At 49.5% G+C, this 20,866-nt stretch overlaps 1 protein-coding gene across 10 annotated transcripts in view; it reads left to right on the plus strand.

Moving 5' to 3' along the window:
• SLC39A11 (solute carrier family 39 member 11) overlaps positions 1-20,866 on the plus strand; it is a 429,582-nt gene that overhangs the window by 29,330 nt on the left and 379,386 nt on the right. For 5 of the 10 annotated variants that reach the window (XM_079905476.1, XM_079905467.1, XM_079905475.1 and 2 more), the window contains exon 2: positions 12,230-12,346. The exons of 4 other annotated variants lie outside the window; for them this stretch is intronic. The gene's annotated coding sequence lies outside the window, so the exon portion shown is untranslated. Of the gene's footprint in view, positions 1-11,546; positions 11,766-12,229; positions 12,347-20,866 lie in introns of those variants that run through there. One more of the 10 variants, XM_079905474.1, reaches the window with a different exon arrangement.

Genomic DNA, 20,866 nt, shown 5'->3' on the forward strand with positions numbered 1-20,866 from the left:
GGCCTCCCCAAGACCGGTGGCAGGGACACGCGCTGTCTTCCGTCCGCTTTCACAGAGTCTGTTCTATTTCACCCAGCCTATTCCAGGCAGCTGGAGTGGCGCCCGGCGACCCAGACTCGCTCCGCGACCTCTGCCATCTCTGCATTCAGACAAGTTTGCAAAGCAGTGGGTCATCCCCGGGCGCAGGGCCAGGGGATGGAGCGGGAGAAAACGGGTCCGGGGAAGGCCCTTCTCCATGTGGTGACCAACGCCCCTCCGCACAGGGTGTGAGCCCGCATTCGGGTTCCAAAATTCGGGTGCGGGAGCAGTCAGAGGCCCAGCAAGGGAGCGTCTCATCCCAGCCCTCCCAGCTTTCCACAGCTTGGAGATGCAGTGGCCGTGCAGCCCGTCCCCTACCTTAACCTTGACCGTGGGCACCTGCTGGTCGGACTCGGCACAGCCCCTCCTCTTCCCTGCTGTGAGGGAGCAAATGCATACAAACGTGCATGAAGTAGGTGCTGTGTCCCGTACAGGTAGAGCTATTTATTTTTTGACTGTGATGATTCAGCTTCTGTTCCAAGTTTAATGTCATAATTGGTCCTGCAGCCTCTCCTTCCTCACCCTCCTCCAAGTACACACACGCGCACACACACACACACACACACACACACACACACTCACCATCCTGAGTACAGTATTAGAAGACAGGAAAACAGAAAGCAAATGCCAAGTATAGTTTTCTTCTGTGGGCTGAGCTGGCTCTGACCGTGCTATTATCTGATTTGCAATTCACCAGTGAAAGTTACAGTCCAGAGGCTGGTTAGCAGGTACGGTGAGCCCTAGAGATGGGTGAGTGACCTGGGAAGTTGGAACCACCAGGTAAGGTAGCAATCAACTGCTAGTTTCTATCTGGGCAAGTCTGTGTCTTGGGGTACCCACCGCGAGGGTGGAAATCAAGGGTTATCCTTGGATGTGTCTCTTTCTGAGATGTCAGTCCTAATGGGACTTGAATCGTTATCCGGGTAGCTCAACAGAATAGGGGTGCCCCTGCTCACCACCAGCTGGAAGAAGGAGGGGTGGTCATAGTACCAGGAGACAGAGTGGAATTGAGCTCAAGAGAACCCTGCATGCTTGGGGTGGGGGGGTCGGGGGGGACAGAGCTGCTGCAGTAGTACCTGTTGCAACTTCTAGTTTAAAACCAATGACCCAGGGCTTCCCTGGTGGCACAGTGGTTAAGAATCCACCTGCCAATGCAGGGGACGCGGGTTTGAACCCTTGTCTGGGAAGATCCCACATGCCGCGGAGCAACTAAGCCTGTGCGCCACAACTGCTGAGCCTGCGCTCTAGAGCCTGCGAGCCACAACTACTGAGCCCACGTGCCACAACTACTGAGACTGTGCGCCACAACTACTGAAGCCTGTGGGCCTAGAACCCGTGCTCCGCAACAAGAGAAGCCACCACAATGAGAAGCCCGCGCACCGCAACGAAGAGTAGCCCCCGCTCGCCGCAACTAGAGAAAGCCCACGCGCAGCAACGAAGACCCAACGCAGCCAAAAATCAATAAACAAAAAATAAATACATTTTTTAAAAAATTTAAAAAAAAAACAACAAAAACGAATGACCCAACTGGTTTCCAGGAAAAGAGGAAGAAAAGGAAGATCCAGGAAATGCCTATTCCGGTCTCAAATTCCTTTCCCGGGAACCATATTATCTTTTCAAAGATCTTGAGCTGTTGGTGCCAAACTCCTGTGTTGTTTTTTTGAAAAAGAATCGGTTTTCTAACCTATACAACAAATGAACCAGTGGCTCTCAATGTCCCCCTTCCCGTCCCCTCCCAACCCTCAGGGTAACCCTGATGCAACAATGCTTTTGTTTTAGTTTTATATAAGTACTACCAGCAAAAGCAGACTGCCCCTGATGGATCGGCTGAATAACCATCTCCCTTCAAGGCAGCTAGCAGGGGCGATTAGTAGTCGTCTTGGGTGCAACCTCAGGGGTTTCCCAGGTGAAATTCAAAACTGCCTCCCCTGGACACGGAGGGCAAGAAGAGACGGAAGAAAGGTAGCCACTGAAGATTGGTGGGTGGCAGTTTTAAGAAGCAAGAAAGTCACACGTGAGGCTTATCTTGGGTGCTGCAAAATGCACAGAGCTCTGCTCCCGCCCTCCAGAACCTTAGACATTTATATAAAGGCCTTAAGGGGGTTCAGTCATGTGTTCATTCTGGATGGTCTCTGGATGGTCTCGACAACACATCGCTCTGAAGGCTTTGAGCTGGTTCCTAGCAAGGGAATGTACATTCCAAGGACAGGGGAGGGGGCACCGAGCCTCAGATTGCCCTGGTCCGGCTCTCAGGTCAACCGGCTGTCACGTCTTTTCCAAGACCTCCTCCAACAATGCTCTTTATCTCGGATGATCTGATCCAGTGAAATCCCCCTTCGCTGTCCTTTCCTTGTGAAGCCTCCTCTCCCCCGCCTCCCCATAAGGCAGGTGGGGTGAGTCCAGCCTGGAAAAAGTACTGGCCTGATCCATCCACCTCAGGCACGCCTGTCTCCACCGCAGGGCAGGATGAGTGGGGTCTGAACAACCTTGACCTTGACAGCAGAAACTGTGTAATCTAGAACAATTGTTGGTTTTGTCCGGACAAGGGAGGCTTCCCTCTCCCGGCTTTGAATGACTTTGAGAGAGCTGTTTGATTTTGCTGCCACCTGCACTTGGCGGCTACCCTCAGGGTTCCGGTCCCTCTTTGAGTCCTGATGGCTGTTCTTCCGACTTCCCCTCCATCTGCCAAATGAAGTCTGCACTGTCACCGGTGGGGCTGCCTCCCCTTCCTCTGCAGTTTGCTGAGTAACTAAGTAACCAGACCTTGAACCAGAAAAATAGAAGGGCTGGAGAGGAGATAACCTCCACCCTGGCTTGTTTGATATTTTTGAAGCAATTAAATAGTACCTTTCCCTCGTTCAGCACTTAGCAGAGAGACAATAGACAGCAGGAAATTAAGAACAGGGTCAGGACCAAGGGCAGGACCAGTGCTCTGCCTGTAACATGGGGAGATGGCGCCGAGTTCAACCTTCTGTGAGAAGTTCACAGCCCAGGGGCTCTGGTGTGAATACAGAAGTCCCAAGTAGGTCATTGTGTCTCTTAGTGGTGTAATAAATTAAATGGGGGAGGAATCGTGACCCTGCAATCAGTTTAGTGGAAGGAAGTCTTGCAGTTAAGCCTAGAGGAAAGCCGGAGAGCCCTGGGAGGAAGCTTGGACCCGGCTGGGAGAGGTGGATGCCCATCCCAACATCCGGGGTGGTTTTTACTGTCTCCGTGGGAATGCCAAGGCGGAGGCTCGTCACGTCTATAGATGTGGGAAGGGCAGCGCTCCTGGGGTGGAGAACATACAGATGCACAGAGGAAGGGATGGTCCCCTGCGTGTTGCTCATGGTACATGGACTTCTTGGGATACTCCTGTTTTCAGCTGTTCTGTCCCTTGTCACCCACAAACCATGTGCCTCTTACCAAACTTGAGAATGTCAGCTTCCGCATTCCGTCTCCGAGGCTGCATCTTGTAACCAGTGGCACGAAAATCCCTTTCTGACATCGTGGGTCCTGATGGTCAGTTTGGAAAATATGACATATGGTCACCAGAACTCTCCTAAAACTCTGACCTTTTGGCATGGTGGGTCGAACAGTCTCTTTAGATACAGAAGGGGTTAACGTGGGCCCTTTCATCCCCTCTCTCTTCCCCAGCCCTTGACCGATAGGAGTTTGGCTAGACAGTCAACCATTTTTCTCTATGAGATTCCTCAATCCATAGGGAATGCAGTGGCTGAGTGAGTGAGCAGACGTCAGAACCTCTCTGAAAACCACCCCTAATAAGTCTAGAATCAGGGATCGTGGTTAGAAGACAGTATGGTTTAGACAGTGTTCCTTTTTCTCTGCCCTCCCCCACTGGGGTAGAACCGCACATCAACCTAGAATCCTGGATCGAGAAGGGACCTTAGAAATGCTCAAGTGTATAGCCCATGTTCCATCATTATACCAGGCTCAGAGAGGCCCGGTGACTTGCCCAAGGTCACCCAGCTAGAGAGTGGCAAAGTCATGCCGAATCAGCTCTTTTGGATCCCAGGCGCCTGCCCCTCCCATGGGGACACGACCCTGCACGATGAGTGTGGGAAAGCTGGAGGAGGGGGTTCCCAGGTCTCCCCACCCTCCAGCCCAGCACTTTCTTCCATCCATATCCTTTTCCTGATAACCAAATCCTTGGTTATAAAGGATCTGGCCCAGATCCTTTCTTTCAGCCCCTTGGCGACATAGTTGGAAAACACGAGGCCATCCCCCTCTGGGGTTTTTCCCAGCACGTGCTTCCCATTGCACAGATTCTGCCAGATGCTCTGTAGGAAAAGAGCAGGAGTCTGGGAAGCGCTGCATGTCCGCTTCTCTTAAAGATCCCTCCTCCCCGCCCCCGTGCTGATTAATAACACTCATGGGTAATGTTTATTAAGTACCCATTATGTGCATGGTGGGGACTGAGCATTCCACACCATCATTTCATTTAATCTTCTCAACCTTTGAGGTCCATACCATTATTATTATTAATATTGTTATTCTGAGAAATCTTTTCATGAAGAAATCTATTTATCTTCAGCCCAGTGTTTTCCCAATTCATTTCGCCGTGGGGAATCTTCCCTGTGAATAATTTTGAACACTTGTTGAGTGTTTACTGTGTGCCAGGCACTGTAGTGGACACTTTATGTTAACCATGTAATCTTGCTGAAGCCCTAGGAAGCCTGTCACCATTCTGACTCTCCCCATTTGTGAATGAAGCAACCAAGGCACAGAGAGGTTAAGTACTCCGCTCAAGGCCACACAGCGACCAGTGCCTGAAGCAGGATTCTGCAGGATTATGGTGGAGAAGGGGGTCCTTCCTTCCTCCAGTCACCCCCGGAGGCTGATTGAGGTGGAGGAGGAACTATGAATACCTTAATTGTTTTAAATTCTTCTCCCTTCCATTTATCCCCTAATCTCAGGGTGTTTGTTGATGAGTTCTGGATTGTTTCCAAGTTCTCCGAGGCCCAGACAACCATCCAGTCTTTTCTAGGACCCTTTTTCCTCCCCCTTCCAGGTCGAGCCAGGTAACATGTGTCTGGTGCTCTCCTGCTGTGTGACCTGTCCCCTCCCACCTCCATGCTGAATTGCCTAATTAGCTTGCTCTCTGGGCAGGCCTTTTCCTGGGGAAGAAAGAGCTGCCTTTAGGGTCAGATTTATAGATTCAGGTAAGCCAGATGGCCCTCGGAGAGCAGCTAGTACAGGGCTTCACGACCAGGTGGCACAGCAGAATCACCTGGGGAGTTTTAAAAACTAAAGTTGCCCTAGATCCATCCTTAGCGATTCTGATATAGTGGACCTGGGACGGAGACCAGATCATCTGTTTTAAAGTTCCCCAGATGATTTTAATGTCAACTAGAGCAGAGAACCTTCGCTAGTTAAACCTTCTCATTTTAAACTTTTTTTTTTCTGTAAATGTATTTATTTTTGGCTGTGTTGGGTCTTCATTGTTGTGTATGGGCTGTCTCTAGTTGCGGCGAGCGGGGCCTACTCTTCGTTGTGGTGTGCGGGCTTCTCATTGCAGTGGCTTCTCTTGTTGTGGAGCACAGGCTCTAGGCGTGCAGGCTTCAGTAGTTGTGGCTCGTTGGCTCTAGAGTGCAGGCTCAGTAGTTGTGGCTCACGGGCTTAGTTGCTCCGCGGCATGTGGGATCTTCCCGGACCAGGGCTTGAACCCATGTCCCCTGCATTAGCAGGCGGATTCTTAACCACTGCGCCACCAGGGAAGTCCAACCTTCTCATTTTAGAGGTGCAGGAACTTTGGATCAGGGAGGGGAAAAGTCTGTCCTGGGTCAGACAGCAAGCAGCTCATCTCTTTACCGGGGCTGCTGTGGACTCACAGTGCAGTCCACAATTCCAGGAATCCTGTGTCACTGGTAGAGGGGGCGCTGGGCGGGATTGGTGCAGGCGTGGGGCCTGGGAGCATCTGCTTTACAGGCAGATGGAACCAGAGTTTTTCCCTCATAAGGAAAAGTGCCACTGAGTAACGAACACCCTCGTTTCGTCGAGGGGTACCCGGGTGACATGGGGGCGGCAGCACCTTGGTGCCCTTTGGCAGGTACTCGTTACTGATGCTCTGTCTCTTGTAGGCATGGGTATTTCACAGGTTCTGAGAGGTGGGCCATGATCCCACAAATGGGCTAGAACCAGTAAATGGGTCTCAGTGGTTTTGTTTGTGTTTAGGTCAAGGAAGATCAGAGCCAGATTTCATCCTGGCCAAGTTAGAGAATCACTGAGCTGGGTCAGCCTCCTGTGTCTGGCATGTTCGCTCCTGGGGTCTGTGCTCCCCTGTCACCAGCAGCCAGGGACCTGTGTGAGGAATCCCACTGTGTCCTTTTCCCACAGCTAACTCCTTCTGACTGTGACATCCCCCTTGTCCTTTTTTTCCTGTGTTAGTGGCCACAACGTTAGCTCACCCTTCATAGGACATAGAATATTCACATTTTAAAGGGCTTTGAGGGGGGCACAAACCCACAGGAGAGGGTCTCCAAGTGGAGATGCCGGCCTGATGTTGGCAGAGGGGTCTTCATTATGAGAGGAGAGGCATCTGTCTCTGATGGCAGAGCACATACGTATCTCGCTGTCTTAGGATCAGGAATTTCAGATGCACGAGGGCCTCCATCCCCCACAAAGCAAAAGCCGGGAGTTAATTCAGTAACTGCAGTTGCTAGATTTAAATGCTCTTTCCAAAGAGGCTGCAGTTCCTCTGCTGGCCCCAGGGTGGCGTGAGCACACAGAACTCACCGCCCCAGCAGGCCTCTGCCAGCTTGGGCCCCAGGGCTGGCAGGATGGGGGCCCCAGCTCCAGACCTTGGCTGTTCTTTTCTCTCTTTCCTTCCCTCCCCACCCTCCTGCCAGTCGGGTTTGGGCTGAAGATCGCAGTGTCTGGAACCCAGACTTGCTGCAGATTCTGAAATCCTCCGGATAAGTAGCCTCCCCCGGCTCCCCTGCCTGTGGTAGCTTTATCTCCTCTGGCATCGCTGGCAAGGATCCCCCTTTTCCCTGGCCCCTATACCGCCGGGCGGCCTTGCTGCGAGCGAGGCAGCTGCAGCTTTTGGTAGCCTTGTCTGGGGTGAGATGTGGAGGCACTGAGGGCGGATGCAAATCTGCCAGGGGAGGTTTTACGGCCGGATGGGGTTGGCGAAGGGTTTGGAAGAGCTCTCTCGGGAGCCTAGTACCTGCCCTCGGGCAGCGCGCTGGAGCCTCAAGAGGGGCTGTCGCTGGGTGGTGCAAAAGTTTCCTTGAGGCAAAGAGGATAAATTGTCCCTCATTTCTGTGGGAGGATGCTCCGTGAAGACTTGTGGGCATTGACACTGTGGTTTTTTTATTTTAATAGAAGTACAGTTGATTTATTGATACAATGTTGTGTTAATTTATACAGTAGAGCAAAGTGATGCAGTGATACATATAGATAGATTCTTTTTCATATTCTTTTCCGTTCTGGTTTATCCCAGGATATTGAATGTAGTTCCCTGTTCTATACAGTAGGACCGTGTTGTTTATCCATCGTATATGTAATAGTTTGCATCTGCCAGTCGCAAACTGCCGCTCCGTCCCTCCCCTGCCCCCCCCCGCCCCGCCCTCTTGGCAACCACAAGTCTGTTCTCTATGTCTGCGAGTCTGCTTCTGTTCCATAGGTAAGTTCATTGGTGACACCGGTTTTAACTGCAGCGCCAGGAGGGGCTACGTTGAGCTGGGTGAGGCTCCAGGGATGGGGCCTGGCCACTTCCCAAAAGTGAGAGACAAATGACGCTTCTCCTTGTTCCTTGTGGGGAAGCCGGCCTGTTGGCTTTGTTTGCTGGTCTCAAGCTTCACAGTGCCTGCCCAGTGCCTGAGGCCCCAGAGCAGATGGCTGGACTGGGGAGGGAGCCCTGAGGGTTCCATCCCCCCGCAAGTCATTTGTGTGTCCGCCCCCCTCCCCCCACCTTCTGCAGCCAAATCTCTTCTCTGACAGATTGTCCCGTGGCTGCTACCAAACGTTAATTTCTCTGTGCCACTTCAGACACTCCATCTTCCTCCCTGGCAAGACCCTTTTATTTGGGGTTGGGAAGTGTGGCAGTTTCTGGGTTTTGTTTCTAGCCTGCTGGCACATGGAACTCTTTTGAATAATTACCTTCACGGTGCAGAAGGGGTTTTTGCTCCTGGTAGAGGTAGGCGGGCACACTGCGGAGCCCTAACCCCACCAGACAGAGCAGGTGACGGGGGAGCTAGGGCTTGGCCTCGCCGTGGGACTCTGCAGTAGGACTCACTTTAGGGATCTTTCAATAATAAGCTCATTTAAGCAGAGCTTATCTCACATACAACTATTCTAAGTATACACGGCGTATATAAGTTTGAAACTACTTAGCGGATTACGACTAGTTCCAGAAACCAGCCCCGGCCCTAAGAGATGATTTGTCACCGGTGGGTCTATTCTCAACATTCTGCTTTGGGCTCCCAAGTGAATTTTCAAAGAGGAGTTCCAAAAATGATTTGGCAACAGCGATGTTACATGCATATTTAGTTTTCCAATATGAGCACTTTTGTTAGACTATTTAGAAATAGCCAACACTTCCTTTTTTTTTTTTTTAAGTTATTTATTTATTTTTGGCTGCATTGGGTTTTTGTTGCTGCGTGCGGGCTTTCTCTAGTTGAGGAGAGCAGGGGCTACTCTTCGATGCGGTGCGCGGGCTTCTCATTGCGGTGGCTTCCCTTGTTGCGGAGCACGGGCCCTAGGCGCGCGGACTTCAGTAGTTGTGGAGCGTGGGCTCAGTAGTTGTGGCGCAGGGGCTTAGCTGCTCTGCAGCATGCGGGATCTTCCCCGACCAGGGCTCGAACCTGTGTCCCCTGCGTTGGCAGGCGGATTCTTAACCACTGCGCCACCAGGGAGGTCCCTAGAAATAACCAATACTCCCTTTGATGTACAGTTCTGATGTGATTGGCACAAAGAAGCAAACCCAAAATGTAGAATGGGCATTGACAACGTGGACATGCTTCTGAAGATTCTATCTGAACATTATCCTCCTACAGAGGTACAGACCTTCATTCATTCGCTCATCCATCTGTCCATTTATCCAGTAAACAAAGAGCCTTATCAGAGAAAAATGGAGAAAAATTGTTTTCTAAGTTCTGTGATCAAACTTTGGAGTGTGCTTTCTCAGGGTGAGAGAACTCAGAAGCCCCTGCCTCGCACCCTAATCCTTAGCAAGTGCTCAGAAAGCCTGCAGGGTAATAACTGCATTCGATGTACCTCTGGATCTTTCCGAAATTAAGTGTTTTTTCATGGTTTCTTACAACCCACACGGCAAAGAGGCTAAAAAGGGCCGTCATCTAAGACTGTCTTTGTCCCTGTTTCTGGTATCTTGCCACAAAGCAGGCAGTTGGTCAGAAAGCAATTAGCGGTGCTTGACTTAATGAGCACTGATGCATTTTTTCAGTGGGGTAGGAGGGCAGCCGTGGAGCCCTGTGGAGCCCGAGGCTGCCTGGTGGGCTCGAATTACTCATCCTGGTTAATATCTTCTAAAATGATATCATTCTCCACAATTTGAGGTCCAGATAGTAAAATGTAGGCTGATAATATATGCTGATCTTCAGTACAAGCCGGTAGAAGGAATTGCTTGGCTAGTAAAATCTTTTTATTTTTAATTTAGTTTAATTTTTATCAAGTAATGTATGTACATGGTCAGAAAGTCAGTGGTAGGATTAAGCTTTTAATGAAAAACAGCATCTTCCTGCTCCCTCCTTCTCCATTTCTGACAGTACCTAAGGGCAAATACTTTCAATTCTTTTTGCTGTTTCTTCTACTTATTCACCTCCTTGTTCCTAAATAACACACTTGCATTTCCATTTCTTGATTTCTGTTTTAGATTATTTGGATTATTTATTCCTGCCATAAAAAATCCCCAACTCTTTACTCATACAATGAATTTCCCTACCCCCGTCCCTCTCATCATAGTTACCATCCTTTCTGTCAAATCAGTGGTCAGTGTTTGCATTATTATAACTATGTAAATAGTACCAAAAGCTGAGCCAGGCACTATTCTCTGCTGGCCTCCTCTTTCTTTCTTTCTTTTTTTTTTTTGTACCCATGTGCCCCAAAGCAACAAGAACATTTTCAGCGAGTGATTTGGAGAGTAGATTTTTCTGCCTTCATTCAGAATGTTTTCTGGCTCCTAATTTACTGGCTGCTTTTTTCATATACAAATCCTTATCTACTCTTTCTGGTCCAACTCAAATGTCATACTTTTTTTTTTTTTAAATTCTATTTATTTATTTTTGGCCGCGTTGGGTCTTCGCTGCTGTGCGCGGGCTTTCTCTAGTTGCGGCAAGTGGGGGCTAGTCTTTGTTGCAGTGCGCGGGCTTCTCATCGCGGTGGCTTCTCATTGCGGAGCACAGGCTCTAGGCGTGCGGGCTTCAGTAGTTGTGGCATGTGGGCTCAGTAGTTGTGGCTCACGGGCTCTAGAGCGCAGGCTCAGTAGTTGTGGCACACGGGCTTAGTTGCTCCGCGGCATGTGGGATCTTCCCAGACCAGGGGTCGAACCCGTGTCCCCTGCAGCCTTTTGTTTTCCATGGAGTTAATGATTACCTCTTTCAAAAACAAAACAACTTGCTTACTTGTCTATGTAACTATCCACAGTTCGTCTCCTAATTCTAATAGAGTTGAAAATCTTCTCTATGAATTTATTCAACATATTGGTTCCATTTTGGGGTGAGGGCTTGGAGCCATCCTTCCTGGATCCCTTCGTCCTTATGCTCAGTCTGGACCAGTTGCCCTCTAAGTCTTCTGTATGACTCTTCTCTCAGGACTTCTCTTCACCGTCATCCTGAGGATTTTCTTTCTTGCTTTCAACATTAGTTTTCCATTCCCTCTCTCTCGCTCTGTGTCTGGCTTACTTTTTTGTCTTAGTGGAGCGTCTCCTCCAGGAGCTTCTTGAGAAGGATATGTGGTAGCCAGTCTCAAAGACAACCCTCAGTAAACCCCGTCTCCTGGTGTCCTCCCACATCGTACCAGGATTGGTCTGTGTGACCAGTGGAACTCAACCAAAGTGATGGTACATCACTTCAGGGATTAAGGGATAAAAGACATTGTGGCTTCTGACTCTCCAGCTTGCTCTCTCTCCTCTCCCCTTCGTCCTCCTGGTTCCCTTCCTTCTCCTCCCCCCCCCACCCCATCTACCATGAGATCATCCCTTCTGAGGAAAGCCAGTTGCCGTGTTGTAAGCAGTCCTACAATGGTGAGCAACTGGGACCTCCAGCCAACAACCACATGAATGAGCTTGGCCATGGGTCCTCCAGCCCCAGCCTCAGAGGACTGCAGGTTTGGCTGACACTGTAATGTCTCCCTCATGAGAAGCCCCCAGCCAGTGCCACCCAGCTAAACACTCTCAAATTCCTGACATACAGAACATGGGAGATAATAAGTGTCCATTGTTTTAAGCCACGAAAAGTTGGGTGATTGGTTATGTGGCAATAGATATGACCATGGTAAATTTTTTGACACTGGGCTTATCTGAAAATGTCTTTCTTATGTCTTTACATTCAGCTGATGATTTGACTGTGTGTGGAAACCTCCTCCCTCTGAACTGTGAAGGCATTCGTCCATCGTATCCTGGCTTCCAGTGTGGACGTTGATGCGTGCAATGCCTTTCCTTTCCCTGTAATCTGTTTGAATCCTCTCTTCTGTGCAGGTGTTATGACATTTCACAAGGCTATGCCTTGGTGCGAATCACTCTTTTATCATTGGTTGTGTTTGGCATTCAGTGGGCTTAATCTATAATCTGGAAACTTGTGTCCCCTATTTTTGAAAGATACTGTTAATGCTAGTTTTTTGAAGACTTTTCCACTTCTGTTGTCACTGGTCCCTCTTTCTGTCATATTATTCAGAGAGACCATTTCTCCAATTCCCTTTTTTCTTTTCTATCCCTTTGTTGTTTTTGTTTTATTTTCTGAGTGATCTTTTATCTTCTAACGCTTCTATTGACTTTTTATTTCAACGGTTGTATTTTTAATTCCTAAAAGCTTGTTCTAGTCTATATACACTCTCTCTATAGCTTTCTACTGTTGTTTCATGGATGTAATATTTTGGTCGCAAATTTCTAAGGATTTTACTAATTTCAGTTTCCTTCTACTTCTTGCTTATCTGTTTCTTTCAGATTCCTTTATCTGTTTTTATCTTTCTGCAGATGTCCTTGGCGATCCTTGATTGGTTGTATTTGAGAGTGAAGTGCTATAACGTGTATTGGAGGGTCTTTGCACACAGGTGTGGCTGTTGACCGGTGGACTCACTGTAGGATTATCAGGTGAGGATCGGGTCACTTGCTTGGGGAACCTCCCTAATCTGTAGGTTGTTTTCATGGGGCTGGTTAGATTCCCGGGAATCCCCAAAGCTTGGATCTTGGGGCTTTATAAGCCTGGCTAACAGTGCTATTAGAGCAAAGTAGGAGAAGATGGTTTAGGGTTTCACTGTTCAGTATGTAGATGTTCGTCTAGTTTCCCTGTTCGTAGTATTGTAGCATAACCCCACCTTCCAGTGGACCTGGTGTCCCCAAGTCCAGAGACTGGCTGTTTCAACCACTTCACAGAGTAAACTTTATTTATTTAATTAAACTGGGGTTAAGGGAGTGTGCAGAATGGATCTAAGGATCTAACTACTTCTTTTTTTAAAAATTAAAATGAAGATTAAGGGAAGTATTGATTCATTTTTCAAATCGAGGTAAAATTGGTATATAACATTGTATAAGTTTTAGGTGTATGCCATTATAATTCAACATCCATGTACATTGCAAAGTGACCACGACGGAAAGTGCAATTACCATCCATTACCATATAATCGATCCCCTTTACCCATTTCGCCCACCCCCGCACTCTACACTTCTTATAAAGTCATTTAACCATCCTCTTTCCAACCCTACCTGGAGCCTCTGAGTCCTGGATCTTTCTGGAGTTCTGCCATGTGAATTGGCTTCCTTTCTGGTTGGCTTTACCCATTCGGAGTCATATCTCACCTTCTCAGTTCTACAAAGTCAGTTATCTCCCTGTCTGTTTTCCAGCTTCCAAATTTTTATTGGCATTTTCTTGTTTGTTGTCATTTCTTCTGTCATTCTCTTTCTCCTTAAACAGTTTTGCTTTTTGAAATTTCTTTACTGTCATTTTAGAGGAATTTGGAAGGGACAAGAGAAAACTGTTCCATTTTCCATATTTAACCAGATGTCCTTACAGGTGGTCTGCACTTGAGTTTTTATTCATTTGTTTGGTTCTGTTTTGCTTGCTTATCTATGTGAGTGTTTTTAGTTTTTGTTTGTTTTTAACCAGCGAAGTATTAGTGATTTGGTTAGCTTTGGACTCGGCTATTGACTTGGTTAGCTAAGTGTTACTGAGCGTGGATCAGCTCACTGCTTGGTCCCAACCCACAGGATGACTTGCTCACCACTCTGTAGCTCACACTCTATAATCTGGTCGTGGTGGGGATGGTGGCCACTGAAGGGCCCAGCTGGGAGTGGAGCTGGAATGGTGCCTGTCTTTTCACTCTGGACTTAGCTTCTGATGACTAGAATCCTTTGCTGGGAATTGGACTCTGACTAGCAAAGTGGAGTGGCTCCCTCAGGTGTGTGGAAACGTAACTTCTTTCTAATTAGGGTGTCTACACATGGCAGATGGTTGTCAGTTGGCCTCAGGGCCAAATGATGTAATTGACCACCTCCTTCTTCTTGAAACTGTCTCTTCCATGAACCTGCCTTCCCACTCGCTACCTTATCCTGTTTTCTTTCCCCTGCCTCTCTGACCCTTCATCTGTCCATCTATTCACTCAACCAAATCGCTTGAGCACCAGCTATGTGCTAGGTCCTGTCTGAATAAGGTACAAACATGTCCATCATGGTGTAGACACAGAGGCTATCTTGGGTGCACAAGGAAGGGCCTTAAACCCAACTTTGAGCTGGAGGTAGAGGGTTTAGGGAAGGATGTCCAGAGCAGGGTCACTGGCTGGGACTTGGAGGATGAATAGGAGATTTTAGAGTAGAGAAGGAACTTAAAGATGCTCCAGGTAAAGGGAACAGTGTATGCAAAAACCCAGAGGCAAAGAAGAGCCTGGTGACAGGCAAAGAGTCTTTATGATTGGTCCATAGGGTAAAGGGGGGGATGGATGGCAGGAGCTGAGACTGAAGAGACGGTGCCCATGCTACATATGTCTTGCTGGATTTTATGCTGAAGGAAATGAGGGGATTTGGGGGTTGTTATTAGGAGGGTGATGCAATCAAGTTCTCCTTCCATAGAGACCACCGGTCTAGACGTGGAAGAGTGGATCAAAAGTGATGACTTTTGGTTGGGGGAGGGAAGGGACCAGTTAAAGTCTGTTGGGGTGATTCAGGAGAGAGCTGTTGGGAACTTGAACTGCAGCAGAGGGTGTGAAACAGGGACACAAATTTGAGAGCTTTTAGAGGGAAGACTCAGGAGTGCTCATGGCCTATTGGATCTAGGGGATGGGGAGTGGGGGTGTGGTGGGAAGACAAGGATCCCAGATTTGTGGCTTTAGTAACTCGATAGATGGGTGCGCCATTTACCTTAAGAGGAACAGAGGAGAGGAGCACACTGTGGGCAGAAGGGAGTGAGTTCTGTTTTGCTTGAACTGAGTTTGAAATGCCCGTGGGATGCTGGAGGGAGTGCCTAGTAAACAGTTTGATCTGTGAGTCTGGATACCTCGGGGGAAGGAAACTGAGCTAGACATTTAAATTTGGGAGTTATTATCTAAGGGTGATAGTTGGAAGTAAGGGAGAAAATGTGGTCATCCAGAGAGAATATAAGGATGAGAAAAGAAGAGAATGGGGAATGCCAACATTTAAGAGATGGGTCCTTTTAGAGACAGAGATAGAGAAGTGGTGGGGGGGAGAAATGGGGAAAAAATAGATATAGAGAGATGGAGATGCACACACACACACACACACACACACACACACACACACACAGGCAGAGAGAGAAAAGCAGGAAGGAAGCCTTGTTGTGTCTTGGATAGCAGGGGCAGAGAGAGTCTCCCAGGGAGGGAGGGTGGAGGAAGTAGGTGATGGAAGAGGAGAACTGGAAGGTGAACATTGGATTTGACATCCAGGAAGTCACTGGCGCCTTGGGAGGCGGTGTGGGCAGAAGGCAGATGGCAGCATGTTGAGGAGGTGGAGGTGTGGAGGGAGAGGTGGTAGAGACACGAGTGTAGTCAGTTCTCAGCAGCTTAGTTGAGGAGAGGAAGGAGACAGCGATGGGTAGAGGAAAGCATATGGCTGGGAAGAGTTTTTTTAAAGGTGGTAAATGTCACGTATCTGTAACAGGACAGAGAGAGGGAGGGAGAGGGAGATTGAAGACATGGGAGGAAAGATAGACTTGGATAGCAGGTGGGGCTTCTCCTGCGTTGTGTTTGCAGAAGCTCACCCAGCCGGGAAGCTCCTGCGGGCCTTACAGGGGGGTGGGTGTGGCATACGGAAGAAGCAGGGAAAATTTGACCATATTTGGTCCATGAGTCATCCATATAGCAAACACGTTTTGACCATTTACTCAATATAGTTCCAGACGTTGTAGTTCTCGCTGGGACAGGGAAATGAAAAGCACACCCCAGCCTTCAGGGAGCTCGCTGTCTAGGGGGGCAGACAGAGAAGTGGGTAAAATGTCAGGGGAATCCTGCCTGTGCCTGGAGGGGGGGTGGGGGGGTGTCGGGAAGCCTTCATCAGGTGAACTCTGGTGCCCACCCTGAAGTGAGGTCTGAAAGGAGGAGAAAGAATTTTCAGGGTGGACAAAGGGTGAAGCATATGCTTGGCTGTGCAGTTTAACCGCAAATATTTATTAAGCACCTGTACGTATCAGGCACGATGCTCGCACGCTGGGTGTAAAGGCAGATGCGCCTGGCGTTGGGCTCGCTCCCACCGAGCGCTATCAGCATTGGGTGGCGGAGGCTACAGATGGTCTCAGTGTCTGTCATGTGCTTAGAATTCTGACAGTAGGATGGAGGTCCTTTTGGGGAAACAGAATGTAGTTTGGTGTGAAAGGAAAAGCGAATACGGGAGAGGGAAAGGCAGGCAGGGCCAGGGTCAAGGTTTTAAAGGTCTTAGGTGCTTAGGTATAATGGGTTGGCTTCCTGGACTGGCTACAGGCTATAGGTCAGAGATCTGTTTTTTTTTTTTTGCGGTACGCGGGCCTCTCACTGCTGTGGCCTCTCCCGTTGCGGAGCACAGGCTCCGGACGCGCAGGCTCAGCGGCCATGGCTCACGGGCCCAGCCGCTCCGCGGCATGTGGGATCTTCCTGGACCAGGGCACGAACCGGCGTCCCCTGCATCGGCAGGCGGACTCTCAACCACTGCGCCACCAGGGAAGCCCAGAGATGTTTTTATATACGGTCTGGCCGTTGCCTGTTTGCATATCAGTCTCTCACAAGTTACGAGGAGGTCATTAGGGTAGGTCCTAATCCAGTATGACTGGCGTGCTTATAAGAAGAGACACAGAGATACAGACACACAAGGAGAAAGCAGTGTGACAACGGAGGCAGAGATTGGAGGGAGGTGGATATTGGAGGGATGCGGCCACAAGCCAATGATTACCAGCAGCACCAGAAGCTGGACGAGGCCAGGAAGGATTCTTCCCTAGAGATTCTGAGGGAGTATGTTCCTGCCAAGACTTTGATTTCAGACTTCCAGCCTCCAGAGCCATGAGAGAATACATTTCTTTGGCTTTAAGCCATCAGTTTGGGACTTTGTGATGGCAGCCCTAGGAAACTCATGTGGATAATCTACTGGTACTGGGGGAGGGGCAGAGTTTCCTCTGCATGTGGTCTGTGGGCCACTGGCTTTAGACTTACCAGGGGGCTTCCTAAGATTGTTGAATCTGGGCCCCTTGCACATACCTATGGAATCTCCAGAGAAGGAGCTGGAGAATGTGGATTGTAGCAAGATTCCTTGGTGACTTTTATACTCACTAAAATTCCAGAACTGCTTGTGTTCAAGGGCAGTCAGGCAAGGGTTTGGGGGAAGGGAGTAAAGCAGTCAGACTATATCTAAAAAAGATGATTCTATGGAGCAAACCATCCATTTCTTCAACAAATATTCTGCGAGGAATCTAAACACGAGATGGAGGGGAAACCTGTAGATTACAAATGCCTGAAAAGACACATCAACCCATTCAGTGGTTCGAAAGTGACAGGGCCAGGTCTGTCTGTCCCTGCAGCCTAGGAGCATTGCATCCACTCCAGTTCTCAGAGAAGCCTTCCTGACCCTCCCCCACCCCACAACTGAAACACACCCCCTCTTTTGTATGGAGAGCAAGCTTTGCTCACAGGTCCTTCACTGTTGGCCGTTTCTCGTGTCTCTTTTGTCTCTCCACTGGCCCTCAAACTTTAGTGTGCACAAGAATGGCCTAAGACGCTGGCCCAAACCCCAGACTTCCTAATTTAGTGGATGGGGAAGGGCCCAGGAAGCTGCATTTAAACCATCGCCCCAGGAGATTTCTCTGAGGTCAGCCAGTTCCTGGTATGCCGTCGACACTGGTGCACGAACAGATGAGTCATGATCGCATCACTTCCCATCCGTAGGTGGGATCCAAGTCTTCATCCCACCCTAGTCCTTTCTTCCATATTCTTGCCACCTGTCTTAGTCTATTTGGACTGCCATAAGAAGATCTCACAGGCCAGGGGAGCTTAAACAACAAACATTTATTTTCTCACGGTTCCAGAGGCTGGAAGTCCAAGATCGAGGTGCCAGCAGATTCAGTGTCTGGTGAGGACTCTGATCCTGGCTTGCAGATGGCCACCTTCTTGCTGTGTCCTCACATGGTGGAGAGCGAGAGATCGTCTTTCTTGTGTCTTTTCTTATAAGGGCACTAATCCCATTCATGAAGGTTCTACCTTCATGACCTAAGCTATCTCCCAAAGACCCCACCTCCAAACAGTCATCCCATTGGGGATTAGGGCTTCAACATGGATTTGGGGGTGGGGAGACGAAAACATTGAGTCCATAGCGCCACCCCAGGAGGGGATTGAGGCTTTGGGCCTTTTGGAGGGCAGGATAGAGGTGGTGGGAAGAACCAGCCCCGTGTTTTGCCCCCATGTACATTTTCAAGAGAGATCTTGCTTGTCCTTTTCCTTCCCAGCCCCCACTCCTGCCCATATCCATTTTCCTGGTGATCGTGATCATAGCACGAAAGAATTTGTGCTCAGTGAAGAGAACTTGGAAAACACAGAGGAGCACAGAGTAAAAAACACAAACAAAAAAGCTGGGTTAGGACTTCCCTGGCGGTCCAGTGGTTAAGACTCTGCGCTTCCAGTGCAGGGGGCACGGGTTTGATCCCTGGTCGGGGAACTAAGATCCCACATGCTGCACGGCATGGCCAAAAAACTTAATTAATTAACAAAGCAAAAAAAAAAAAAAAAAGTCTGGGTGATCTTCTTACCCGTACCAGCCTCTGTAAAAATGCTATGCGCAGCCTTCCGGTGTTTCATGCGTGATGTGGCTCCGTATAAACATGTCCTCTTCCTCCAGGCACATCCAGCAGCGTGGTTTCCTCAGCCTCCCCACTCTCCTTAGTGCCCAGCATGCTTCCAGGGATCACAGACCCACCTGTGCCGTCCGCCAGCTGCCGGGTCCCTCCCTCGCTCACCCCTCCCACAGGAGTCACTGTCTTTGGGGGCAAGTGCTTTCCTGACAGCACGTAATACCCCATCTCCCCTTCTCCTGTCTTTCTCCCTGCCCAAGGGCTGGGGGCTGGGGGGCGGGTGCCATCCTCTGTATTAACATTGTAAAATGTTGGACAGCCAGTGAAAAAAACCAAAGACCTAGATTCCCTCTGCTAATTGAAAATTAAACAGCTCTGCAGGGGCTATTTCCCCGTGTCTCTCTCTTCCCTTAGCAGAGAGGTCCTCTTGAAATCTACAGACAGGCTCGGCTTTGTCCAATCTCTCGTTAAAAACTCGGAGGCTGGGGCTTCCCTGGTGGCGCAGTGGTTGAGAGTCCGCCTGCCGATGCAGGGGACGCGGGTTCGTGCCCCGGTCCGGGAAGATCCCACATGCCGCGGAGCGGCTGGGCCCGTGAGCCGTGGCCGCTGAGCCTGCGCGTCCGGAGCCTGTGCTCCACAACGGGAGAGGCCGCAACAGTGACAGGCCCGCATACCACTAAAAAAAAAAAAAAAAAAAGAAGGAGCAGGAGACAGGAAGCCTGGCAGGGTGGTTTGGACACTGTCAATGTGAGGCAGAATAACAGCCTTCCTGCTTCCTCAGCATCGTCAATGCCGTATTTTCACATCGTATTTAAAATCCTACGTTGAATAGTCCTACCAGAGCTGGCAGAATGAGTGCTTTACAGATGAGCAGCTCTGAAGTGCACAGAGAATGGGTGAAGGGCGAGGGGGTACAGATATCTGCCGTGTGCTCTCTGCGCCTCCCAGGGATGTCGCTTTAGGTGCCACATCCCATCCGATCCTTAGAACAGCACAAGGATTTATCTTCCTGGGAGAAATGAACTTCCCACCTTCATTCCAGAGAGATCAAGGACTTCCTTTAGTTCTTGAAGCCAATTAATGCAGAATCGGAGCTGCTTTGACTCCCAGACCCTTGTTTTTTTCCCCATGCCCTTGCTCACTTTCCCGGATCATTGAAGGAGCCCAAGGGGAAAGTGTCAAGGTTATCCCACAAGTTCAAAGAGAATATTATCATCTAATGGAATATAAGCTAATGGAAGGGCCCCAGCACTACTTGGAAACAGAACTGAGTTTCCAGGAAGCAGAGTTGGAAAGGATAAGGCCCCGCAGGGCCTCCAAGGGTCTACAGAGGTGCTTCTGGAGGAGGGCGGTGCCTTGGGGGAATGGCAGCAAACAGATGGTCCAGGCGCCATTTCAACTTCATCTTCGTGACCAGCTGTCACTAGGGAAATGTGCTCTAGGCTGGAAAGGAGCCAAAGGAAGGAGGGGAGAAAAATGCAGACATCCAGAACGGGTTTATTATTCTATCTTCTCCCACTGCCCCAGTGCCAGACGGTGGTGGTCTTTAGGGGAGTGTAGACAGCCAGCAAGAACCTTCCAGGTCAACCATGGGAATGTGGGTTTGCTGGCTCTGGGGTTTGCATCTCCTGGAGGGGATCTGTCTGCCCCACCCCATCCGCACCTGCTGTCGGGTCATCCCCTGTGGTCCATCTGTGCTGGGCCGCTGTTCGCATATGCTGGTGCTGGGCCGGTACCTGGCCAACAGGAGACTGCAGGACCCAAAGGGGCAGCCTGTGTGGCAGCAGCATTGCTGGGCAACACATGAATTTCCCACAGGTCTGACTTCAGCGGTGGAACTCCTGGCAAAGCGCACACACAGTGTTTCAGAAGTTCACTTTGCACCAGGTGTCTGCTCACAGCTTGGCAGACCTTATTTCTTTGAATCCATACAACTACCCTATAAAAGAAGGGACATTAACATCTTTTTTTATGTATATAAAAGAGAAAATGGAGCGTGGAGAGATCAAGGAATTTGCCCAAGGTCGTGGGGTCTTAGCTCTGGCAGTTTAAACCCAGAGCCTGTGCTCCAAGCCACTGACCTCAAGCTAATGGTACTTGTCATTGAGCAGTCAGACTGTGGGCATTTAAAAAAAAAATTTATTTATTTTATTTTTGTCTGTGTTGGGTCTTCGTTGCTGCACACGGGCTTTCTCTAGTTGCAGCGAGCGGGGGCTACTCTCTGTTGCAGTGCGTGGGCTTCTCACTGTGGTGGCTTCTCTTGTTGTGGAGCACAGGCTCTAGGCGCACGGGCTTCAGTAGTTGTGGCATGCGGGCTCAGTAGTTGTGGCTCACAGGCTCTAGAGCACGGGCTCAGTAGT

This window comes from Stenella coeruleoalba, assembly GCF_951394435.1.
Source record: "Stenella coeruleoalba genome assembly, chromosome: 19".
Lineage (NCBI taxonomy): Eukaryota > Metazoa > Chordata > Mammalia > Artiodactyla > Delphinidae > Stenella > Stenella coeruleoalba.